This window comes from Cyanistes caeruleus, chromosome 10, assembly GCF_971803275.1.
Source record: "Cyanistes caeruleus chromosome 10, bCyaCae1.hap1.1, whole genome shotgun sequence".
In the NCBI taxonomy this organism is placed as follows: Eukaryota; Metazoa; Chordata; class Aves; order Passeriformes; family Paridae; genus Cyanistes; species Cyanistes caeruleus.
Window position 1 is genome coordinate 23,178,587 of NC_141710.1, and position 23,629 is coordinate 23,202,215.

At 42.2% G+C, this 23,629-nt stretch overlaps 2 long non-coding RNA genes across 3 annotated transcripts in view; both read right to left on the reverse strand.

Annotated features, from left to right (window-relative positions):
- Positions 1–38: 38 nt before the first annotated feature.
- Positions 39–1,988, reverse strand: LOC147651381 (uncharacterized). The gene is made up of 2 exons (XR_015274328.1): positions 1,777–1,988; positions 39–1,473 (listed from the first exon to the last, which is right to left on the reverse strand). It is a non-coding gene; the product is annotated as an uncharacterized LOC147651381 (long non-coding RNA).
- A 12,949-nt stretch (positions 1,989–14,937) lies between these two features.
- LOC111933299 (uncharacterized) overlaps positions 14,938–23,629 on the reverse strand; it is a 28,205-nt gene continuing 19,513 nt past the window's right edge. Inside the window, exons 4-5 of one of the 2 annotated variants that reach the window (XR_015274329.1) lie at positions 20,570–20,614; positions 14,938–16,989 (exon numbers count right to left, since the gene is read on the reverse strand). This is a non-coding gene — a long non-coding RNA (uncharacterized LOC111933299). Of the gene's footprint in view, positions 16,990–20,569; positions 20,615–21,050; positions 21,946–22,544; positions 22,650–23,629 lie in introns of those variants that run through there. The other variant, XR_015274330.1, reaches the window with a different exon arrangement.

Genomic DNA, 23,629 nt, shown 5'->3' on the forward strand with positions numbered 1-23,629 from the left:
AATTTTAAATTTTCTCATAACTGAAGCCTGGGAGTCCATTTCCTAGGAATATTTTTTATTCCATTAAAGCTCTCCCTATGCCTGCACACACTGATGCATGAAAGCAGTGGTTTGGGATGTTATTACATTCCAACAGCTGCTTGCTACTTTTCATTAAAAAGGGACAGACAGTGGAAATAACATTTTTAGGGAAAAAAAAAAACCAAAAATGGAGAATATTTTGATAGCTGTGGTTATCAGGTATTTTCCTTATGGAAGTGAAAGGGGTTTGGACAAAGCTGCAGAGGGGAATTGTGAGGGCATCACCATGGGATGATGTTTTGGGAAATTCAGTCTTGGTCTGGGCAGAGGGATTGGGAAAATTTTCAAATTCAAAGGCTCCACTTTTCAAAGATATTGAGAATGACCTAAAATTAGGGAGTGGGAGCTTTGCAGCTTCCCAGGAACACCATGTGTCAGAGAAAATGTCACAGCCGGCAAAAATACGCCCAAACTGCGCTGAGAGTCTGCATGGAACCACTGAAGGAAGAATTCCATCCACAGCACCCTCCAGCCTTAGGTAACCTCAAGGATTTCAGCATCCCTGGAAGTGCCCAAGGCCAGGCTGGATGGTTTGGAGCAACCTGGAGTAGTGGAAGGTGTCCCTGCCCATGGAGCTGGAGGAGCTTTGAGGTCCCTCCCAACCCAAACCCTTCTGGGATTGATTCTGTGATTCCATGATCCTTGTGATTTCCTTGCTCCGATCCCATTTTAATTGTAACATCAGATATCCTGGCACAACATCCCTCTCCCACCTGGGTTTGGGGTATTTTTAAGGGACATCCCTGCCATCCACACATGTGAAGTTAAATATTCCTTTTGTTTACACTGCGGATTTGAGGGCAGAATGGTGAAGTTGGAAGGAGAAGCCTGGACTGATTGCAGGGCTGCATTTTCCTGTTACCAGTATGAGCTCCTTACTCCTCATCCATAATTCCAGCAGGAGGGATAATGTAGGAAGCACAAGGAAAGTCCTGCAAAGTTTTCCTCTGTGAGGAGAATCCATTTTCCCTCCACTCACACAGAAAATGTTTACTCCACAGAAGGCTGAAGGCATTTGCTAAGCAGAAAAAGCTCCTGCTCATCCCAGCGATTGGAGTGATGGAAAACGTTGTGTCAGGAAGAAAATTTGCTGGTGTTCTCCTAATTATGCAAAAATGCTTCCTCATCACCGTGTTCACTCTGTTAAAAGTCAGTTCCCAGCTCTAATTGCTCCTTTGGGCTCCCCAGAGATTGGGATGCTGCTCCCTCCGTGCCATTCCTGCTCGGATCCCGCTGTCTCCAGAGCCTGCAGAGGAAATTCCAGCTTGTTTTGCAGTCAGGGAAGGTGGCAGTGGGAAGGAGCTCTACCCTTGGTCCCCACACCCTCACCCTCCTTCATTTTCCTGGGAAGGAGCAGCAGCACAAAGGGAATGATCATTTTCTAAATCAGACCTGAAAGGGGAGATAAACAAATCCAAATCTGGAATTTTTCAGCCAGAGGAAGGAAAGTTATAAAAGATACCGAATAAACACAACAGATAAAACAAAGTGAGAGCCCAGCCCAGCTTGGTCCCCATTCCCTGACCCCCAGCATGGATTGTGCTGCCTGATTGGAACACTGGAATAAATCAGGACATTTTTATCCATGTGCTCCCTTCATGAATTTGGAGCATTGTGGAGGAAACCTCTTGTCCGTGGCAAACGGAGGGAGCTGGGCTGGCTGAGGGCTGGGCATGGAAATAAATGTATTTTTACCCTGCTGTTGGCTCAGACTCAGGCTTTGCCATCTGGAGCAGCAAATATTCCATGTGAAGAGGGCTCTTGACCGGGTTTGGATCATCGAGGATTAGACTGGGAAGGTTTGGCAGCAAATCTCCACGAGGCTGCTCCCAGGAATGACTTCAGCGGGCCTGGGGAGAAGGGATGGGGATTCAGCCCCCCTGGGACTCCCAATCTGCCAGGGATACCTGTGGCCAGGGAGAGGGAAAAGTGCTGATATTCAGCTAAATTTGGGGGTTTTAAAATCCAGCCTGTAATTGAAAGAACAGCCCTTTATATTCCTGATAATATCGGTGGCACCCAGCTCGGGGCTGGAATAAAAGAGCTGCAGTTTCCCCAGTGAGGGCCCTGCTCAGCGTTCCCTGCTGCCAGAAATTCCCATTGTCTCCAGCAGGAGCTTTGCCTGCCTCAAACAAAAGGAATTCTGAATAGGGACAGAAATAACCCAGCACAATCCCAGGCTCTCCATCATTCCCCTCTCCTGGAGTCCAGCAGGGCACGACCTGCTCTGTTCCTGGGAATTCCTGCAGATATCCCACCTGTATCCCAGGCTTCCCAACCAGCAGCACCTGCAGCTCCATGGAAACACCCGAGGGAGATGATCTGGCACCTCAGTTTGGGCAGGAATTTTTGTTATTTGGGGTAATAAAAGAATACAATGTTATTTTTGACGTGCCCGAGGCCAGGTTGGAAGGGCTTGGAGCAACCTGGGACAGTGGAAGTTCTTTCCCATGGAACAGGAATTTTTTTAAGGCCTTTTCCAACCCAAACAATTCCATGATTCCATATAATAATGACACATTCCAATGAGCATAAAGCTCATTGTTGAGGAGAAGAGAATGAAAAGCTGGAGAGGGAAGCTCCTGGGTTTGCCTTTCCCTGTGTCAGCAGCTGCAGTGTGTACAAATCCCAAGGGAATTTAAAAACAAAACCAAAAAAAAAGAGGAAAATTGATAACATAAGATCATAACCTGGAAACACCTCCGAGCTGAGAATCATCCATACAAATGTTGTGTTAAATCAAGCAGCCAGAGCTGCCTCTCTCTATGGAAATCAGCCCCAAACGGAGGATGTGTCATCCCTGCTGCCCCAGCTCTCCCAAGGAAAGTCAAGCAGTGATTTATCATCCTTATCCACGTGTCACACGGGCAGAGGTGCATTTACTGCTTGTTCCTGCTTCCCAAACTGCCATGGGATTCCCTTGGAAGGAGCTGATGAGAACAGGATCCAATTATCCTCTTGGAATAGAGGAAACAAGAAAAACCATTAAAAAATAATTCCCTGATCCCCCCAGGGTTTGTGTTTCTTTTGTTTAAGTCATTATAATGACTTAAAAAATTCCATATTCTATAAAAAGTCACTCCATGACTCTTTATTTTATTATTTTGAGTCATTCTCATTCAAAATACCATTTTTATTAAAGCCAAATGTTCAGGTTTCAATTTAAGGGCCCATTAAAAAATTGGACTTTTGTTCTTTTTAAATAGGAAAGAGAGGAGAAGGCAAGACCAGGCAAGGAAAGATGTTTTTTACCCAATTCCCTAAATTTTATTGCTCTAAATGAATGTTTAATTCTTACACTGAATATCAAGGTAGGCTTTAATGCAGAATTAATGGGATTTATGGTCAGCTTTCTGCCTCCAGGGAAAAAAATCCCAATTCTTTGCCTATTTTTTACTTCTGGAATTATAAAATGGGTGCTCAGATTTGTAACAGTTTTGGGAATGAATTAATAGACCCGGGATTTGAATTTTTGTGGGGGTGCTGATGATTGAATAAAATGTTATATATATATATATGTATAGTATTATATAACATAAATAGATATTAACATATAGAATACATTGCATAATATAATAATATATTACATGAGATATATATATAAGTATACATATATAGAGTATATTGCATAATATAATTATATATAATCATAATTTCACGTTGGATTTTTACCCTGACAAGAAAACCTTTTGTAGTACAGAGTATTTCTTTTTCCTTTTTCTCCCCTTTTTTCCTTTTTTTCCCCCCTAATCATGATTTCTCCCCATTTTTTCCCTTTTTTACTTCTTTTTCCCCTTCTTTTTCCCTTTTCCCTTCCCCATTTGTTCCCCTTTTTTTCTCCCCTTTTTTCCCTTTTTTCCCCCTTTTTTTCTCTTTTCCCCCTTTTCCTCCCTTTTTTTCCCCTCTTTTTTCCATATTTCCCTTTTTTCCTTTTTTACATTTTCCCCCCCTTTTTCCCTTTTCTCCCTTTTTCCTTTTACCCCTTCCCCCATCTTTTTTTCCCTCTTTTTTTTTCCCCTTTTCCCCTTTCTAACACTCCAACACCCAGCCCTTAAACCAAACCCTTCCAACACTCAGCTGAGCTGATTCCCAGCAGCTTTTCCACCATCCTCCCTCAACATTTTTTGGGAAAAGACCCAAAATTCCACCTGCCCAGGCCTGGCTCCAGGGATTTCTGGGATTGGAGCAGGAAAGGTTCAGGTGAGGCTGGATCTGTCTCTTCCCATTTCTGCCCTTTCTGCTGGATCACACAAATGACAGAAATATTGTCTCAAAAATGACTTCAGGGCTCCAAATATTCACCTGACAGACATGGAACGGGCTGGAAACATCCAGGAGAACTTTGGGACAAAAAAGAAATCCCTCTGGAGTCCAGGAAGTCGGGATTAGTCACAAACAGAAATTCCAGCACCTTAAACACCACCTCAAGCTCCAAAACACCTCCAGCAAAAGGTTTTTCATTGATTTTCTGATTTAAAATCTACTCTAAATTGGCTGTTTTTTCATTTCTGTAGTGTGTTTGTCCAGAAAATCCAGGTTGAACACTTCCCTTAATCATCTCCTCCATGTTGGAGCTGCCAAAGTTCCTGGAATAGAATCCCAGCAGCTGGATGAGATTATTAAACATTTTCCCATCTTTTCCCAAGAGTTTAAAAGCAATGTGAGTGGTCCAGGTTTTCCTGGAGCTCACAGGTCATGTTTAAATCTGATTTATGATCCTTTCAGAACTGATTCTGGAATGAGGAATAGATCAGCTGATGGCTGGAATGATGAACAGAGAGGCTGATGCAATAACTTAGAGTAAATCAGGTTTATAATGAAATTTTTTTTGGCAAATAAATATTCCCCAAAGGAGAGTGAGATTTACTGGATTTACCTGGCTGGTTCACACAACCATCAGCTGGTTTTGCCCACGGATTTTATAGGAAAAAAAGGCTCTATCGATGGATCTGTGAACTCCAAAATTTTAATTCTGTCAGAAATTCCCCCATTATCTCACCAACCCCTTGGAGTTGTTCTGCCTGAGGATTTTGTCCTGGGAGACTGGAATTAATCTGATGAAATTCTTGCAAGGAAGCATAAAATCAAACCTGCTGGAGAGTGGGACCTGTTAACATTCTTATTTCTTCACCTGTGGAATAACACCTATTTTTCAAACAGTGAGAAAAACAATCTTGGTTTATCATTCCTGGTAGGAAAACCCCACACTGCCAACTTCCCGTGGCATCCCTAAATCTCTTCCCTTGAAAACCATCCCTACTTTTGCTCACCCGTGAGTGGATTCCTGTTGTTAAATCTCTCCACCTCCCGGGGATTGAATATCTACAGCTGCACAAAAGTGAGGTTTAAAATTAGCCTGTAAATCTGGGGAAGAATTGGATATTTGGGGATGGAATATCTATAACCGTGCAAAAGAGAGATTTGAAACTGGCCTGTAAATTTGGGTAAGAATTTAATATTTTGGGATTAAATATCCACAACAACTGGCCTGTAAATTTGGGGAAGAATTGGAAATTTTGGGATTAAATATCCACAACAACTGGCCTGTAAATTTGGGGAAGAATTAGATATTTTGGGATGGAATATCCACAACAGCACAAAAGAGAGATCTGAAACTGGCCTGTAAATTTGGGTAAGAATTTAATATTTTGGGATTAAATATCCACAACAACTGGCCTGTAAATTTGGGGAAGAATTAGATATTTTGGGATGGAATATCCACAACAGCACAAAAGAGAGATTTGAAACTGGCCTGTAAATTTGGGTAAGAATTTAATATTTTGGGATTAAATATCCACAACAACTGGCCTGTAAATTTGGGGAAGAATTGGAAATTTTGGGATGGAATATCCACAACAGCACAAAAGAGAGATTTGAAACTGGCCTGTAAATTTGGGTAAGAATTTAATATTTTGGGATTAAATATCCACAACAACTGGCCTGTAAATTTGGGGAAGAATTGGATATTTTGGGATGGAATATCCACAACAGCACAAAAGAGAGATTGGAAACTGGCCTGTAAATTTGGGTAAGAATTTAATATTTTGGGATTAAATATCCACAACAACTGGCCTGTAAATTTGGGTAAGAATTTAATATTTTGGGATTAAACATCCACAACAACTGGCCTGTAAATTTGGGGAAGAATTGGATATTTTGGGATGGAATATCCACAACAGCACAAAAGAGAGATTTGAAACTGGCCTGTAAATTTGGGGAAAGAACTGGACACTTCAGAAATCCTCCACTTTTCCCTGAGAGGCTCCTATTTCCAAACCATTGGGACAATCCCATTTCTCCACTGGGTCCATCAGAGCTTCCCTGTGCCTGGGAGATGCTTTGGGTCTTTGGGTGCGGGTGAGTTGTGCGGGTAAGGGATGATTGCAGCACCCTGAGGTGTTCTGGCACTTCTGACAGCTGCAGACTTCCCTTGGAACAACACTTGGATTCCAGGAAGCTGGGCTGATAAATTGGGAGTGGTGTTTGCTCCCCAGGCAGAGCTGACACCGATCTCTGCGAGTCAGGGGTTGCTGCATCAATTTGTGATTATTTCTCCTGACAGCTTTGAGGTGGCTCCATGCATGAGAAACATTCAAGGGAAGATTATTTTTTTTTTCTCTCTTTCTCTTTTCATTTGGTTACTTTTCATTTGATTACAGGATTATTCTGCTTGTTGAAGACACTGATATCTCTTTTGGGGGAAATATGGGAGCTCTCCCTGGGTAAAAGCTGCTGGAGGCACAGTCAGGATCACAAAATAACTCCCATTTATAAAAATATTCCAAATTTATACAAACAGATCAATTCCTGCTTAAAATTGGTGCAAAACTAAAGATCTAATGGATGCATGTTTGGGATCTGCTCAGGAGAAAGGAGTGGATAAAGTCTGACCCATCCTCAGGGATTTTTTTTGTCCCAGCAGCTGCTCCTGAGGCCAGAGCAGGCTCCTCCAGGTCCAGAACATTAATTAGGATAAGGATAATTATTGTTTTCCCCTCTGTTGAGAACTCTAAGGATCTTGACCATGTTTCCCTCTCTCTCATAACTCAGCAGTTAATCTCTCCATCATTTACCAGGCCTAATAAAAATGCAGAACCCTTTCCATAATCACTGGGAAGTTTCAATCCATTGAAATTTCCAACATAATCCCATCACTTGCACAGCAAATTTGGAACTGGAATTCCCTTTTTTTTTCCATTTCCTATCATTTCCTGCCTTTTTAGTTTAATGGATGAGCATGGCATAACTCATTGCTGATGTGAAAGCACCACCATTCATTTTTCCTCTTTTATTGGGAGTTAAATTTTTGTTTGAGATCGAATTATTACTTTATTATTCAAATCCTACCACTTTAAGTGGCCAGAGGTGAATAATTTGCCTTTTTTATCCTACATTTTGCAGGAAATTTTGGGTTTTTTTCCATGTTAACCTCACAGAATTTTGCCTTGTTTAATTTCAAGTAGAGAGATTTCAAATTTATCTTTAAAAAAATATTCTGGAGCTGAATTTCCCCTTCCAAGCAGTTTCAGTCCCCAGCTCACACAAGTTCTGTAGTTTTCTATTAAATCATTCGAATCAGAAAGGATGGCCCCTTGTTTTCAGATGGTTTTATCTGATATCTCAAAAATAAATAGAAATAAAGAGCTGCTGTCGGGCCAGGGATATCCCGGGCTGTCGGTCCTTGGGATCCAAGTGCCATCTTGTGTTCACACTTTGAATTTCAGGAATTTTTACCTTCAAATTCCTCCAAACCGCAGCTCCTGCTCACCATGGAAATGCTTGGAGGGGCGTTTGTATCATCCAGCACTGAATTATTGGAAATTGAAATGCCAGCGAAGCCATTTCATAATAAATAAAGCTAGAGATTTATAAATATGAGCTGTTTACACAATGAATTCTTGGGGTTTACTGTAAAATCCACTTGCAGTCCCCCCAGAGGGATGCAGGTCTGGCTGTGCCATCACCCTCCTCATCCCTCTCCCAACAGGATGAACCTCAGGGAAATTAGAGTTGATTGAAAATTTTATTTTAGCAGAAATTTTATTTTATTTTATTTTATTTTATTTTATTTTATTTTATTTTATTTTATTTTATTTTATTTTATTTTATTTTATTTTATTTTATTTTATTTTATTTTATTTTATTTAAATTTTAGCAGAAATGAGGAGGTGGAAATTGTAGGTTTGCAGAAAAATTATGGGGTTTTAACACCAAACTTCCCAGAAATTAAATCTGTATTTCCTGGAAAGGCATGGATTTTAAAAAGTGAAAAAGCTGAAGGACTCATCTTGAGATATTTATAAAGTTTTAAGATAAAAGTTACAATATTTAATAATGGAGCTACATTTTAGAAGGAACTAAATAAAAAACTGAATCAGAGTTGGGACCACATGGAATATCTGGGAGTCAGGATGTGCCCCAGGTCCTGGCATTCAGCTGTTGATGCAAAATCCCCTCTTAATTTACCACGACTTCTATGGAGAGAGATCAAGATCAGAACATTCCAGACTGAAAAAAAAATCCAATTTGATTGATTAATTCAGCCCTAATTGAAAACAATCCACCACAGGTACTCTATGCTTGTACAAAATTCTGTATCAGGATGAGCAGTAACAGGTTGGCAATAAAGAATTTCCAGAAATAAAAGAATTAAATTGAATTTGAAATCCAAATCTCTGAAAAATAATTCATGTGCTGCTCAGCTGGAATTTCCCTGCTGTTTCTCCCTTGTCTACACTGTTTTCTCTGTATTTAAAGATGATCTCTCCATAAGTAAGAGACTTCCTAAACTCTGTCCCACCAGTAAGGCAAGAACCACCTGGAATGCTCAAATTCCCATTAATTCCCCACTTTCCCAGAGGCTTCCAGGAGGTCTGGACAGTCACATCCCACTCAAGGCACTGCAGGACTAATGGAGAGCTCTCCCATTTCCTTTCCCCTTCACCTGAGTGAAATCAGACTGAAACCAAGAGAAGATTTACAATAGAAATGAAGATAAAACTGTAAATTGTTTTCTCCCAGGCTTCATTGAGCATGCAAGGCACTGAGGAATAATCATTGGAATAATGCCTGCTCAAATTCCAAACACAAGCAGAGAGAGCTACCACACGTTTTCCAAAAAAAAAGGAAAAAAGAAGAAGTATCTGGAGTGTTTGCTTTCAAACCATTTAATCTTTTACCTCTGCAGAAAAGATGTTTTTTCTCCATTTACATACCCAGAACAATAATAAACCTTTTTATCTGAGGGGGGAAAATGTTAAAAATGTCTCACAATTAATTCTTAATCCTTTTAAGAGTCCTAAGGCAAATGGAATCTCTGGGGATTAGAGGAGCACTTGTTACTCACTCTGCAGGGTCACCAGGAGGAGTTGGGTTAATGACAATTAATCAGCAAGGAAGGCACATTCCCATTTATTCCTTCCAGGATCTGAAGGAAACTATAAGGAAGATGGAGGGGAACTGGAGAGACAATACAAGGGGAAAGGCTTCAAACTGAAAGGAAATTTAAGTTAATATGGAAGGAATTCCTCCATGTGAGGGTGAGGAGGGTCTGGAATGGCATTCCCAGAGAAGTTGGGGCTGCCCCTGAATCCCTGGAAGTGTCCAAGGCCAGATTGGATGGGGCTTGGAGCACCCTGGGACAGAGGAAGGTGTCCCCACGACAGGGAATGAACTGAGCTTTAATTTCTCTCCCAAGCCAACCCATCCTGTGATTCCATTTTTCCACTTACAAAACCCTGTTCACTCCTAAGCTGTGCACATGGGAATATTCCCAACACAGCTCCCCTCCCCAATGGACAAACCCAAAAACCAGGAAAAATCTGAAAACCCACAAACACCCTGAGCAGCTTTGCTGAGTGCTCCAGCACTGCTGGCTCGGAGCAGCACTTTGGGATCATTCGCAGCAACGCCGATCCCATCCCTCCACGTGAGGAACAGGTTTGTTCCGTTCCCTTTTCCTGCTAAATCCTGCCAAAATGCAGCTCCGTGTTCCCTACCCTGAGCTGGAGTGACAGACTGACAGGTGCTGTCAGCGAGGGGCCGGCGACAGCGGGATGGCTTTGGCTTTTCATGGAATTCAACAAGGCACAAGAACAAGACAAAGCAGCAGCATGTGCAGCTCCAGGAGGCCTTTGGCAAAGCAGCCTTAAAAATGCACAATTCCAGAATGTTTGATTAGGAAATAGAGAGCATTATCTAAAGAGTCTGTTCTGATTTGCTGTCACAGACCTGGATATTCTCACTGCTTGGGAAGTGGGTGCTACCAAACCTTCACCTTGTGGTTCAGGTGAGATTTGTGGTTTATTGGGGTTTGTGGTTTATATTGAGGCTTGTGGTTTATTGTGAGGGTTGTGGTTTATTTTGAGTTTGTGGTTTATTGTGAGTTTGTGGTTTATTGGAAGTTTGTGGTTTATTGTGAGAATTGTGGTTTATATTGAGGCTTGTGGTTTATTGTGAGGGTTGTGGTTTATTTTGAGTTTGTGGTATATTGTGAGTTTGTTGTTTATTGTGTGGTTTGGAGGATATTTTGAGTTTGTGGTTTATTGTGAGTTCATGGTTTATTGTGCTCAGCAACCTAAACCCTACAACCTCCTGGAGGTTAAAATGTGGTAAAAATAATTATTTAGCCACTTTAGCACAGAGCTGTGGCTTAACATTTGCTGCCACTTCATGTAAGTGTTTGTTTGCATGCAGAAAATGCTGATTAAAAGGTAATAATTCCTTCCACGAGCTCAGAAAAACATTGTGGGGTTGGATTGGAAGGGACCTGAAAGATCATCCAGTGCCACCCCTGCCATGGCAGGGACACCTCCCACTGCCCCAGGCTGCTCCAAGCCCCAAAGTGCAACCTGGCCTTCGGCACTGCCAGGGATCCAGGGACAGCCACAGCTTCCCTGGGAATTCCACTCCAGCCTCTCCCCACCCTCACAGGGAGGAATTCCTTCCTTTTTCTACTCCAACCCTGTCCTCTAACAGTTTTAAACCATTTCCCTTGTCCTGCCACTCCATCCATCATCCAAAATCCCTCTGGATCAGCCAAAACACCATTGCTGGGACCTTCCCTGGCTGAATCCCTGTTGGGATTCACCGCTCTGGAGCTTGGAGGAGCTAATCCTTGAATATTATCCAGCTTTCCTCCCTGCAGGGCTTTATCCCAGGGTGCTGAACCAAGCAGATCAGTTTATCAGCTCAGTTATTATCAGAAGCAATAAACAATGCTGTTTGCCTTGTAAATAAAGGGGAAAAGCAGCAGATAATAAAATCTCCTACTTATAAAATTAAGAGGAAACTGAATCACAGTTGCCCCTGCACAGTTCTAATCCTCTCAGGGCTAATGAAGCCCCAGCCATTCCATGTCCCTGCAGGAACAGCCCAAAAGTGCCAATGTCCAGCAGAGATTCCCATGCCTGGAGCTCAGCCACACAGGCAGAGGTTCAGGATATCGTGGCACAAGCATTTAACAGCACATTTCCTCATTATCTGTTGCTTTTTGTGTCTTTTTTTCCCATAAAATTCACATTTAAACTCCAGCCATCAGCTGCTTCTCCCTGAGGGGTGACCAGGAATCAGCGGCCTTGTGAAGGGAGCCTGTTCCCTGGGAAATCAGCATATTCTCTGAGGGGAAAAATGGATGAAAAGAAGAAATCCTCGCAAGAGATGGCAAAGAAAATCCTTGTTATTCCTCATACACTGCAGTCCTTGTTCAGTCTCTCCTGGATGAAAAGTTTAACTCGACCTTTGTGTTCCTGCCAAGGTCAGCAAGTGCTGCTCCTGCAACTCAGACTTACCTGGGGCCTGCTTTACCTCACACAGCAAAAAAAAAAAAATCACAGAAAGAGTCTTAAAACTTCAAGAAAAGGAGGGGAAAATTAAAAATTTGGGCCTGTTCTCCATCATTTTCATTTTTCCCTGCTCTTCCATCCATCTGGTGGGAATCCTTTGCTTGCAGTGTTGGAAATGTGGGTTTGGAGAGGCTGTGGGAGGTGTTTCCCAAGGATTCTGCTCTAAACCTGCCCTGCCCTCCATCACCCTCCAGAATTTATCCTTCTGGATGTGTTATCCTTGTTATTTTTCATCAAAAATCTAGAAATTTGGGTTACATCCCGTTCTCCAAAGCAACTTCCAATGGGTTACATCAGCCAGTCCATGCCTGAGTTTAAAAATTAATTTCTGTAGCCAAAGCAGGACACAAAAACATTCCCATGCTGAGCTGCACACAGGAAAAACACAGCCCAAGGAACTTTAATAAAGAGCTGTGCTCCAAAGCCGTTATTTTTATATTTAACTAGGGCTTCATAATGTCATTAAAAATTTAGGTCAAGCACAAGATGTCCAAAGGTTCTCAAGGAACACAAGGATAAAATTATCTGCCAGGAATTGATGTCCACTGTTGGGTAGCAGCAGGTAGCAGTTAATTGAAAAGTGCTTTATCTCTAATTATTCTACTCCATCCTCCTTAGCAGCCCCATTAGAGTGAATACACAAGAAACAGCCTTAAATACTCTCGAGCCTGATGTAAAAAAGAATATTTGGGAATGGTGATACTCTTATTTTAATCCATGTTTTCCAGAGGAAAAGCCCTTTTTTTTTAGGCTGTATCCGTGATGTTCTCTGAGCCAGCCCTATACATCCCACGATGTTGCTCCCACAAATATAAAATTTAATTTGACTTTAGCTTTTTTTTTTTTTTTTTGCCTCTACCTTTTCTGAGTTAGACCATTTTTTTTTTTAACCTGCAAATAAAGATGGGTTTATGGCTGGAGGTGTTGCAGCTCATTCTGAGTAACTCCGAGATGCTGCACAGCCTCTAAAAGTGCAAAACCATTCTCAGCCTTCCTGTGAATTCCTTTGGAGATTTCCGAGGCTGTTCTGATCCAGCAGCAGCAGATGGCCCTTGGCTACAGGAATTATTCCAACCCAGAGTTTCCCATTTCATTATTGCAAAGTTCAGGCCTAAGAAATTGCTTTTTCCCTCCTTAGCAAGAGCTGTAACTTCTCCTTAACCACTCTCACCCCAAAACAAATATTTCACTTCATTCCAGCTGCTCCTTCCTTCCCCAGTTCTAGAAGAAATGCCCACAGAACCAGCAGCATTTTAATGTCCCTGTGTTTTTTCCGTGCTGGGGACAGCTGGTGGCAGCTCCTCATGGCCTCGTTCGCCACACAGACGCAATCACGGAATTCCAGAGTGGTTTGGGTTGGAAGGGAATTTAGGGATCATCCAGTGCCACCCCCTGCTACACCTTCCACCACCCCAGGGTGCTCCCAGTCCTGCCCAGCCTGGCCTTGGACACTTCCAGGGATCCAGGGACAGCCACAAGAGGTGTGAGGGGATGAGGGGCATCAGTAAGGACAATTCCCAGCGCACAGGGCCCTTCACCCACCAAACCCTTCTGATAAAATTCCCAACAATTCCAGGCTCTTGCACTCGGCTGCACAGCTTCTTCTGGAAAAAGGGAAAGAATCCCCAAAATCACCTGCAAAGCCAAAGATCAGCTCAAAAACCATTCCCAAGGCAGCTCTGCTTTTCCTCACAGCATTTATGGGAATATTATACCCCATCCCATGAGCTGGAGAGAAAAATCTGCTTTAATCACGCAGAGCACATCCGTGCTTCCTTCCAGCATCCCTCGGACCTGTCCTCCAGGCAGGGCTTTCCCAGGAATTCCCCCTGAGCCCTCCCACGCTCCTCTGCCCTTTTTGGTGCCAGCTTTGATGCTGCAGCAAAAATATCTGCAAAGGCAGAGAGATCTCCCTTCCCCTGCTGAGGGAGAGTTCCCAGGAGGAGAGAATCCAAATCAAATTCTATCCCAGGAGGGGAGAATCCCAGTTAAATGTGGCTTATCTTGAGGGGATCAGGTTGGGTGCAACCTTTTCTGGCTGGAGCACAGCAAAAATGATTCATCTCAGACTCCAAAATATAGGCAAAATTCCCCAACAAACTTTGGCACTTGCAGAGAGAAGACGAGAACTGAAAATAAATATTTGCATCCCAAATTCCCTTTTGTGGCAGCCATGTGGTCTGGGGCTTCTCCCATCCCTGGGAATTCCACCTGGCAGGAGAAATAAACAGATTTTTCTAGTCTCTCCAATATCTATAAGTGTTTGTGGGGATCTCTCTTGATTCATATCCTGATAGGAATTCAGAGCTGAGGATAAAACCACCCCTGCAGTTTAAAATGAGATTATTCTGAAATTAAATCCCGCTTTAATCCAGGGGTCGTTCTCCCAGCTCTGCCCTGACAAAACTTTGTGGCAGTGACAGAGAGGGAAAACTTGGAAAACCAGATCATGGAACGATGCTGAGCTAGCAAGAGCATAAAGCAAAGCACTGATACTGATTTTCCAATTGCATTTAATGTGGGGAGTTTAAGACTTAAATAAAGAGAAAATCGTGGAAACTTCTCGGAGCCAGAAGCCATTAGCAGACTCTAACTCTATATTAGTTTAAAGGGATTCTGTCAAGTGCATTTTGAGCCTCTTAAATTTTTTTTTTCCATGTAATTAATGTCCCTGCAACATTAGTTCCAGCATCTTTGAAGCTGGAAAATGGTGTTTGCTTTCTTCTCTTCCCTGACATTGCACCTCCCCTCCCAATTCCTGTGGAGACTCACTCCAGCTCTAGTTGGATTTATTTATTTGGCCCCAATAAATATTCCTGATGCTTGCTTCCCCACAGATCTGTGGGATGCTTTACATCCCACACAGCCTCTCCTGGGGTTTGGGACACTGACAAACTCATCTGGTGCCATTTAGAAATGTGAAACAACATTTTGGGTCCTGTTCGGGCCAAATCTCTTTCAGAACTGTTGGGAAAAGTGTTGATACTGACAAATTTTATTAAATACAAAAATATGGATTGATTTATCCTCATTTTCCTTCCATTAAGCTGAGCATCACTGCAGCTGCTGGGATACAGAGAATTAAGGAGCAGCTTCAGGTGCCTGAGTTCCATAAGTTCCCAGGCAAAATTCCTTCACCTGGGGAAATTCTGACTTATTCAATCCAGAAAAAACCTGCTGAAATTCCAACTGCTGGACTCAGATGTGTCCAAGCATCAAACCCAGCAACTTTCCCAGAGTTAAGGACCAAGCCTTGGAAGTTAAACCAGGATATAAACAAGTTTTGCAGTAATTAGCATTCCAAATGTTCTGTGGCAATTCTGCCTGGAACATTGTGTTATCACTCTCCTGCTTTTAACATGGCTTTGGGGGAAAATAAACACCTCCAAAATGTGGAGACTAAGCTTAAATTCCTGATTTTTGCCATGGATTTGGACGTCCCTTCAGTACAGGATTTTGCTGCCTCCATGAGAGAAGTGCAAAACTGTGCTAACAGAAGTTTTCCTTTCCTGAGCATCTTCCCATCAGGAATATTTCAGTTCTTCTTCCAAACTGGGACACTCTGGGATCAGTGTGGGTTCCAGATGCCAGGAAACACGGGAATAACCTGTGTTTACATCACCAAATTGGATTATTCAGACAACAAAACAACCTGGAAAAGCCACGGGAAGCAGAAATTCCTTGGTGCCCTGGGTGCGCTGCGCCCTTCAGAGAGAGCTGGGCCGGTTTAGATTATCCAAACATCAAGAATGATCCAGGAAAATTATAATCCTATTTAGACTTCTGATGCTTTTATGGTACTTAAAGAACCAAAAAATGCTGTGCCCTAAGTTAGCACAATTTATCTGCCACAGATTTAATATCATTTATTTTATAACATCAATTCACACGGAAATCTCTCTCAAGCAAAATGGCTTTGAATAATTTTAAACCCCTTGATTTTTCTGGTGATCATTTATTAACCACAGCACTTTTATATATATTTTTTTTTAAAAGCCCTCTTAATTAGAGCTTGTTTTATGTGAATTACTTTCAATATTTTTGAAGGTCTGGCAGAAACAGCCCCACTGCTGCCACTTTTTCAAACCAAGCAGGAACCACTGGGCTCCAGATGGGCTCTGCCCTAAATCCTTCAGTGGCCAAACTCCCAGGGCTGCTTCTGAGTCCTTCTCAAAGTCACTTTGTAAACACTGGTGCTTTAAAGAGCATTTTTAGGGACGTTTTCCACAGGGTCACAAGTGGCCTGAGCCTTTGCTTTAAGCCAGAACTTGGCATGTGAGATATCTTCAGCAGAGAATATTTTTTTTCCCCAGCGAAACTCCAACTCCCTCCTTCCCCTGGTGTCCAAAATTGATGTTGGCAGTTTTGTGCTCTGAGTAAGAAGAAGAGTTTATCAGTTTAAGTGACTTCAAAAGGCTGGGATGAGCATCTTTGATAACACACAAAAATTACAAGGCTGCTCAGCACTGACAGGCTCAAATTTGTGGCCACGCAGAGAAAATTCTCAGTTCTTTCTCGTTCATATTTCATTCCTCCCTGAGCCTGCAGCCTCCTGAACCTTCACTTAAATTCATATTCCACCCCAGAGCAACAATTCCCACAGCACATTCCAGGTCCTGCAGGGGTTTGCAAGGAATAAAACCCCCAAACACTCAACCCAGAGCTGATTCTGATGGCAAAGCCAAGCAAGGAGCAGCTCCAAAGATAAAAATCCCAAAAGGATAAAAAAAAATCAGACCTTTGGCAAAGAGAAGGCACCAAGCCCCACCTAAATCTGAGGGAAAGATCTTCTCCTGAGCATTTCAATTACCTTAACGATAATCTCAATGCAAATTCACTGCTGCTGAGCTGTTCTACACCAGGCAGCGAAGATTCATTTTTTAAAACTAATCTGAAGTTTCTTTAGGAGACTTTCAGAAAGTTCCTAAGTTGTTGGGCTGGTAAATCTTCAAATAAAAATAAAAATTCAGTAAAATTCAGCTGCATCAGCCCATGTGGGGTGTTGAGAGCTTGGCAACTCCAGGGTATCTCAAGCCTGAGTGTGCATTAAAAGTGACTGGAAAAGCTGGAAGAAAAGAAACAAATTTTTTAAAAAACAGATGTTTTGTCATTTTTTTAAGTCTTGGGTAAACACAGAAGGTGCCAAACTGCAGCAGATTGCAAATACCCAAAGCTTGGCTTTTTCTGCACCATTGCCACCCAAGCTGATGATGGGAAAGAATTAATAATGAAGGGTAATTATCTGAGTGGACACTTTTTAATATGCTGAACTCAGGCTTGTCTTGTTTATGGAAGGGAAGGAAAGAGGAAAGGAAATTCTGGAAATGCCAAGTTTATAATCTGGAATTCTTTTGACTGGATATTTCATCTTGCCTCTCATGACCACCATGTTCTTCTTCTCCCCTTTCCCTCGAAGGCCAGAGGTGACAGGAATGGGAAAACCCTTCCTAATTCAAGAATCAAAATGGGCTGGAATTTCACTGCCCTGGTTCTTTCCTTCCTCTCCCTAGGAGTTCTGCTAAGGACAAAGGTGTTAAAATAAAATTGTGATTTGTGATCTTTCTACTGAAAAGATTCCCTCTCTTTCCAACTTTGCTGTGAAAAAAAAAAATTTGGGCTGGGAAAGGTTGATTGAAAGTTGACAGCTGGGATAGAGAAATATCTGAGGATGAGCCAGTGGGGATCAAGGAGTGTTTAGTGGAAGGGTTCTCACAAACTCCAAGCATCATGGAATTACAGAATCATGGAATTATTTAGGTTGGAAAAGCCCTCTAAGATCATCAAATCCAACCTTTAACCAGCACTGCCAAGGCCACCTTTGACCCACGTCCCCAAGGGCCACAACCACAGGGCTTTTAAATCCTTCCAGGGATGGGGACTTCACCCCTGCCAGGGCTGGACAATCCTTTCCATGAAATTTTTTTCCATGTTTTCCACCCTGAGCCTCCCCTGGCCCAGCCTGAAGCTGTTCCCTCTCCTCCTGTCGCTGTTCCCTGGGATAAGATCCCAAACCCAGCTGTCCCCTCCTGGCAGGGGGCTGTGCAGAGCCACAAGATCCCCCCTGATCCCCCTTTTCTCCAGGCTGAGCCCCTTTCCCAGCCCCATTCCCTTCCCTGGCCACGCTCCAGCCCCTCCACATCCTAGTGAGGAGCCCAGAGCTGCCCCAGGGCTGGAGGAGCCCCAGCAGGGCCAGCACATCCAGAAATTCCTGACACAAATCCCCAATTCCTGACACAAATCCCCAATTCCTGACACTATTTTTCACACCAAGTTTTTCAGAGCTGCTGTAACTTCATGGCTGTCACTGCCAGAATCCCAACTTTTCCCTTGGCCTGAGTTCCCACCCAGCTTTAGCAGCACCCTTGGCTTTGGCACTGCCTTTCAGGCCTCACTTTTCCCATCCTGAGCCACAGAACCCCAGGAAAACACCCGAGTGCAGCTCCTGGCACACAAATCCTGGCACAGAAATGCTGAGCTGCAGCTGCACCTTTGTGGGCAAACCTTCCTGTGCATTCCTAAAACATGGATGGGATGTGGGAATGTTTGAGGGCTGAGCCCTGACAAAACACTTTCCATCCATCCTGTGCTGCCCTAAATCCCTTCTCTGCCTCCTCTCGCTTTCCTGATCATTTTTCTCTTCATCTTTGTAGCCAATAAATTTAAATGTGACACTTCTGCCTCTTGCCCAGCAGCCTGGATTTTGCTGCTTGCTGAAGGGTTTGTACATATCAAAATAAAATCAGTTATTATTTCAAAAGTACCTTTAAAAATGTAAAATATAATAAAAATCATTATATTGCTATAAGTCACAAAACCCAGCTTTAATTTCATTTACTTACATGTGTCATTTATACTCCCTATTAAATAACTATAATTTATATTATTATTAATAATATTATAATAATATTATTAATAATATTAATATTAAATCTTTTAGATAAGGGGGGGGGAAAAAAGCAAGAACTGAAGGAAAAATGACTTCTGCTCCTGTTGCAGTTCTACTTTGCTTCCTGCACAGAGAATTTCCAATATCCAAGCAATAACTCCAGACCTAATTGGACCAGTGGGGTCACCAATCCTCTTTAAGAGGCACCTTTCCCCAGGAGAGGGCAGCAGGTTTTTATTCCTGCGTCTCTGCCTAAGCGTTGGATAAAAGATGTGCTAAAAGCAGATGGTAAAACTCTCCCTAGATATGGTTGAAAAAATTGGACTGGCTGGGAGTAGTCCCAGGGGCCTTTTCTCGGAGTGTTGCTGTACAAGGAGAGACAATTCTTTTCCTTTTGGCTGCTGTTGTGTCCTGCTGAAGGAGCGCTGTGCTGGAATGATGGACTCTGTGAAGGGTGAAATGAGGGCTGCTGCTGGTTCCTACCTCCAGGGCTGGAGAGTTTGGGTTCCCACAGACCTGGCAGGACTTTTCTGGCTGCCTGGGCTCGAGTTTTACTCAGAGTGATGTTTTCTGGTGTCACCTGGCTGGGGGGAACCAGGGCCAGGAGCTGCTGGGGGTGAAGCCTTCATGCCTGGGTGTCGAGCACGTTGCTTCCCCTCCCAGTTCATTCCCCACCCTTTATCAATAAATTGGTTTTACTGGAGCTAAGTTATGAACCCTCAGGCCCCAGTAACTGAGTTTAGCACCACATCTACCCAACTCATTCATGGATTTGCCCATCAATTTTCCAACCTTGTGTCCTCAACACACATGAGATGGAGGAAAGACCCAAAAAACCACGGTACAGAAAGCATCTGCCACCCAAAAATAACTCACTCAGCTTCCTGGGAATGAACACAACAAGGCTTGCATCCCTAAAAACCTGCTTTAGCTTTTGTCAGACTTGCCATGATCCCAGCTGCCAGGAAAACAAATCCTTTCTGAGCTCATAGCCCTCAGTTACCATCTCAGTGATTTAATTAAAAAGGAAAAGTCTCCTCCTACAGCCAGGAGACACTGGAAGTATTGGACACTTGGAAAGAAGAGCAAAACAGCTCAGGGACATTGTAAAAAACATCTGGGTATGAAAAAATCCTCATAATTTAACAAGCTGTGCAGACCAAATGCTGAATTTTAAACCAGGCCCAAACCAGGATCTAATTTCCTTGAATTTAACCTGCAGAGCTGCAGCACCACGGCTGGAACCCCCACCCCTGAAACAGCATTTTCATTGTGCAAAATGTGCATTATTCTTAGGAAAAACAGCCCATCCTTCTGCATCCAAAGCCAGGATTTTGGGCTCACCCAGCTCAAAGTGCCCAGAGTTATCAGGAGCGAACAGAACCACCTGGAGCCTCTCACAAAGGTAAACAAAATCCAACATTACATCCCAGAGATTTCATCCTGCTCACTGCACCGGGGGGAAATGGAGTTGACAGCTCTCCTGGAGAATTCCAGTGCCAGAGAAGTGTCCTGAGCCAAACTCCACCTGGAGAGCCCTCCCTGAGCCTCCAACAGGGACCTCTTCTCCTCCCACAAATGGGAAATAAAGAGCAGAACTCCAGCTCGGATCCAGCTGAAGGAATAAACATTTGTTTTCTCTGGAGCTGGGGAAGTTCTTTGTGTTGGGGTGAATTCAGAACACTAATTAAGCCTGGAGTACACTCATTACCCTTCCTGAATGCTCAAAAAACACAGAAAAAAAATCTGCTTTTTTTACCTTTGGTAGCAACAGCCTCATTTCACCAGTGATTTCTCCAAAAGCCTAAAGGAAAGAGATTTTCATGGATTCAGGAAAAAGAACTTGAAAACTGCTCCATTCCTGAATTCACCAATTTGGCAATAATAACAAATAATAGCAATAATAACAAATAATAACAAATCATCATTATTTAGATTCATGGGCAGTTTTTTTCTAGAAAGCACTGGAAGCCTCCCATCTCCAGATTCCTTAAGGAGAATGGAAGCACAAATATTTCTCTCAGACAGAGCTTTTACAAAGAGCTTTTTTTTCTGGTAAAATATCATTTTCTTAAGCATCAGCAGGCAGGTTTTTCTCACACTCATTTTACACCTTTTTAACTTACAGCACTTTTAGAGAATTCATTCCTATTTTCACCTTGGATGTCCCAAGAAGCCTCTTTTTCTCTGGAACGGATCCTGCTTTTTCTACCCTGAGAAAAATACCTCAAGCTCGATTATTTTTTTTTTTTAATGTCATTTTTATTCAGCGCTTGACACCAGCTCCAAACCCCAGAACGCTGCGGAATTTTACTTTGAAAGAGGTGTTTTTATCAAGCAGCCATTCTCATCCTGGTGTAATATCTCATTTTCCCAGCAGTTGATTAAAATCCATCCTGTTTCGCTGGGATACACCCAGGGACACTCCCCTGCTCCAGAGATACACAGAGGAGATAAAAGAAAATAAAATATCACCAGCAGTGCTGGGAACATTGGTAAAGGCAGATATTCAGCACCTACTTATCTTTTATGTATACAGATATCCGTGGTGACAAATAGCCTATTATGGTCTGTGATTGACTGAAAATTGGGAGCAGAGGCTGGAAAAGAATCCTGAATAACTCTGAGGAGCAGTTCCTGCTCATATTTCATATTACCCACTCGCAAATTGCCCGCAGGGAAAGGAAAATAGGAAAGAAAACAATTTAGTTTTAGCGTGGCTCCAGCTAAAACTGGAGATGGTTGTGGATTCTTCCAGGAATTAATCCAATTAACAGGATTTGGGTTTGCCATTGGGTGGAATTCCAGCATCTCCAGGTATTCTTCCAGGAGGACTTCACCCTACAACGCTGATCAGAAAAGAGGGTGAGAGCTGCAGCAGAACTCATTAAATAATTCACAGTCATAAATACGTCAGGGTTTTTCTCTCTGAGCTCAAGGACACTTGTGCCGAACACCTTCAGTCAAATTCTTACAGCTGGCAGGGAAAAATCCTTGAGCTCCTTCTTGGGTTTCTGTTCAGCCTCCACTTGGGCAAATTCCCGTTGTTTTTCAGGGGAATACAGCCCCTGGTGGTGTCCGTGGGAGTTTTGATGTGGACTTCTAAGGATCCAAATGTCACAATTCAGCGAGAGCCTGCAGAAAAACTGAAAGTTTGGCACCCAAAATCCATCCTGGTGCAAATCCCAACCTGGCTGTGGCTTCACTGGCAATCCTGTGAGTATTGGGAAGTTTTACAGTGAATTTCCAGCAGCTGCTGTCCCAAATCTGTCAGAGCTGGACACCAAAATCCTAAAATTCCCAGTCAGATTTGGTGAATTAACCAAGGATTCTGTGGCCATACAAATTATCAAACCTTTTATAAAACTTACTTTTGTCCTAATTACTTTCCACCTTCCCATCCATAGACTCAAACCTACAAACTCCTCTCCTCAGACAGATAAATCCATAATTACCCAGCAGAGATTCCTTTGCCTTGGTTTTTTTTTGTCAGCATCAGCTGCCAGAGAGGAGATGTTGCTCCCATCCTGCTGATCTAATCCAAAATCACTGCTCCTGCCACCCCAGCAGATCATCATTCTTTCCATCCCCTTCCTTCATTCCACCCAATCCATCACGGACCCGGGAGAGCTCCTGGAATGTTTGGGATCCATCATTTACATGGGCAAGCAATTCAGATTTAGCTCCCTTAGTAATTCTTCACCCCTCAAGTCATCAATCTCTTTAGTCCTTACATCATTTTTTGTGGCTCTTCCAAATCTTCTTGTGCTTCTCCCAAGTCTTTCCAGAGTGGAGTGCTCAGATGAGAAGGCAGAGTTCCACCTGCACTCCCACAGGAGCTAGATCCAGAAAAACAAACTCCTCTTTCACCAAATATCCAAAATCAGAACTGTTTTTATTTATTATTATCTATTTATATTATTGTATTTATTTATTTATTTATTATTATTTATTTATATTATTGCATTTTATTTGCCGCTTTTTTTAGTTCAAATTTCAAACTCCTCTTTCACCAAATATCCAAAATCAGAACTGTTTTTATTTATTATTATCTATTTATATTATTGTATTTATTTATTATTTATTTATTTATATTATTGTATTTATTTATTATTGTATTTATTTATATTATTGTATTTATTTATTATTGTATTTATTAATTAACATTTATTTATATTATTGTATTTATTTATATTATTGTATTTATTTATTATTATTTATTTATATTATTGTATTTTATTTGCCGCTTTTTTTTAGTTCGAATTTCAGCACCTAAAAGCTGAGAATCACTGAATCGGCTTTGCAGATGTTTAGGGATTATTTCCTTCTCAATTCATTTCTAAATTTTTTTTTTTTTTTTTGCAGGGAGTTCAGGTTTGAAAAAAGCTGGAAACACCAAACTTCGTTGAATTTGCTACATTTTATCACAAAAATAAAGGAAAATGAAAAAAGCAATTTGATTGCCATATAAATAACACAAAATCATGACTTGCTTTCTGATTCTTGGTGAATATTTTTGCTCAGCTCCTTTAACCTCTCATTTCACCAAAACTTCTCATTCAGGCTGTGACCAGATCCAAAGCAGTTTTTTCATGGAAACAAACTGATTTAGGCTCATCTGAAGCTTTAAAAAACATTATTGCAGGGAAGCTCTGGAGCTCCCCTCTGTATTTTTGATGCTCCCAAATCATTCTTCCTTCCAGGCCCAGGGTTTTCCATGGGAACACCGAATTTTTGAGGTGAAAATTCACCTTTAAAAGGCTCCCAAGGGAGGTCAGGAGCAGCTTAGATGCTTTTCAAGCTGAATAAACACCGACAA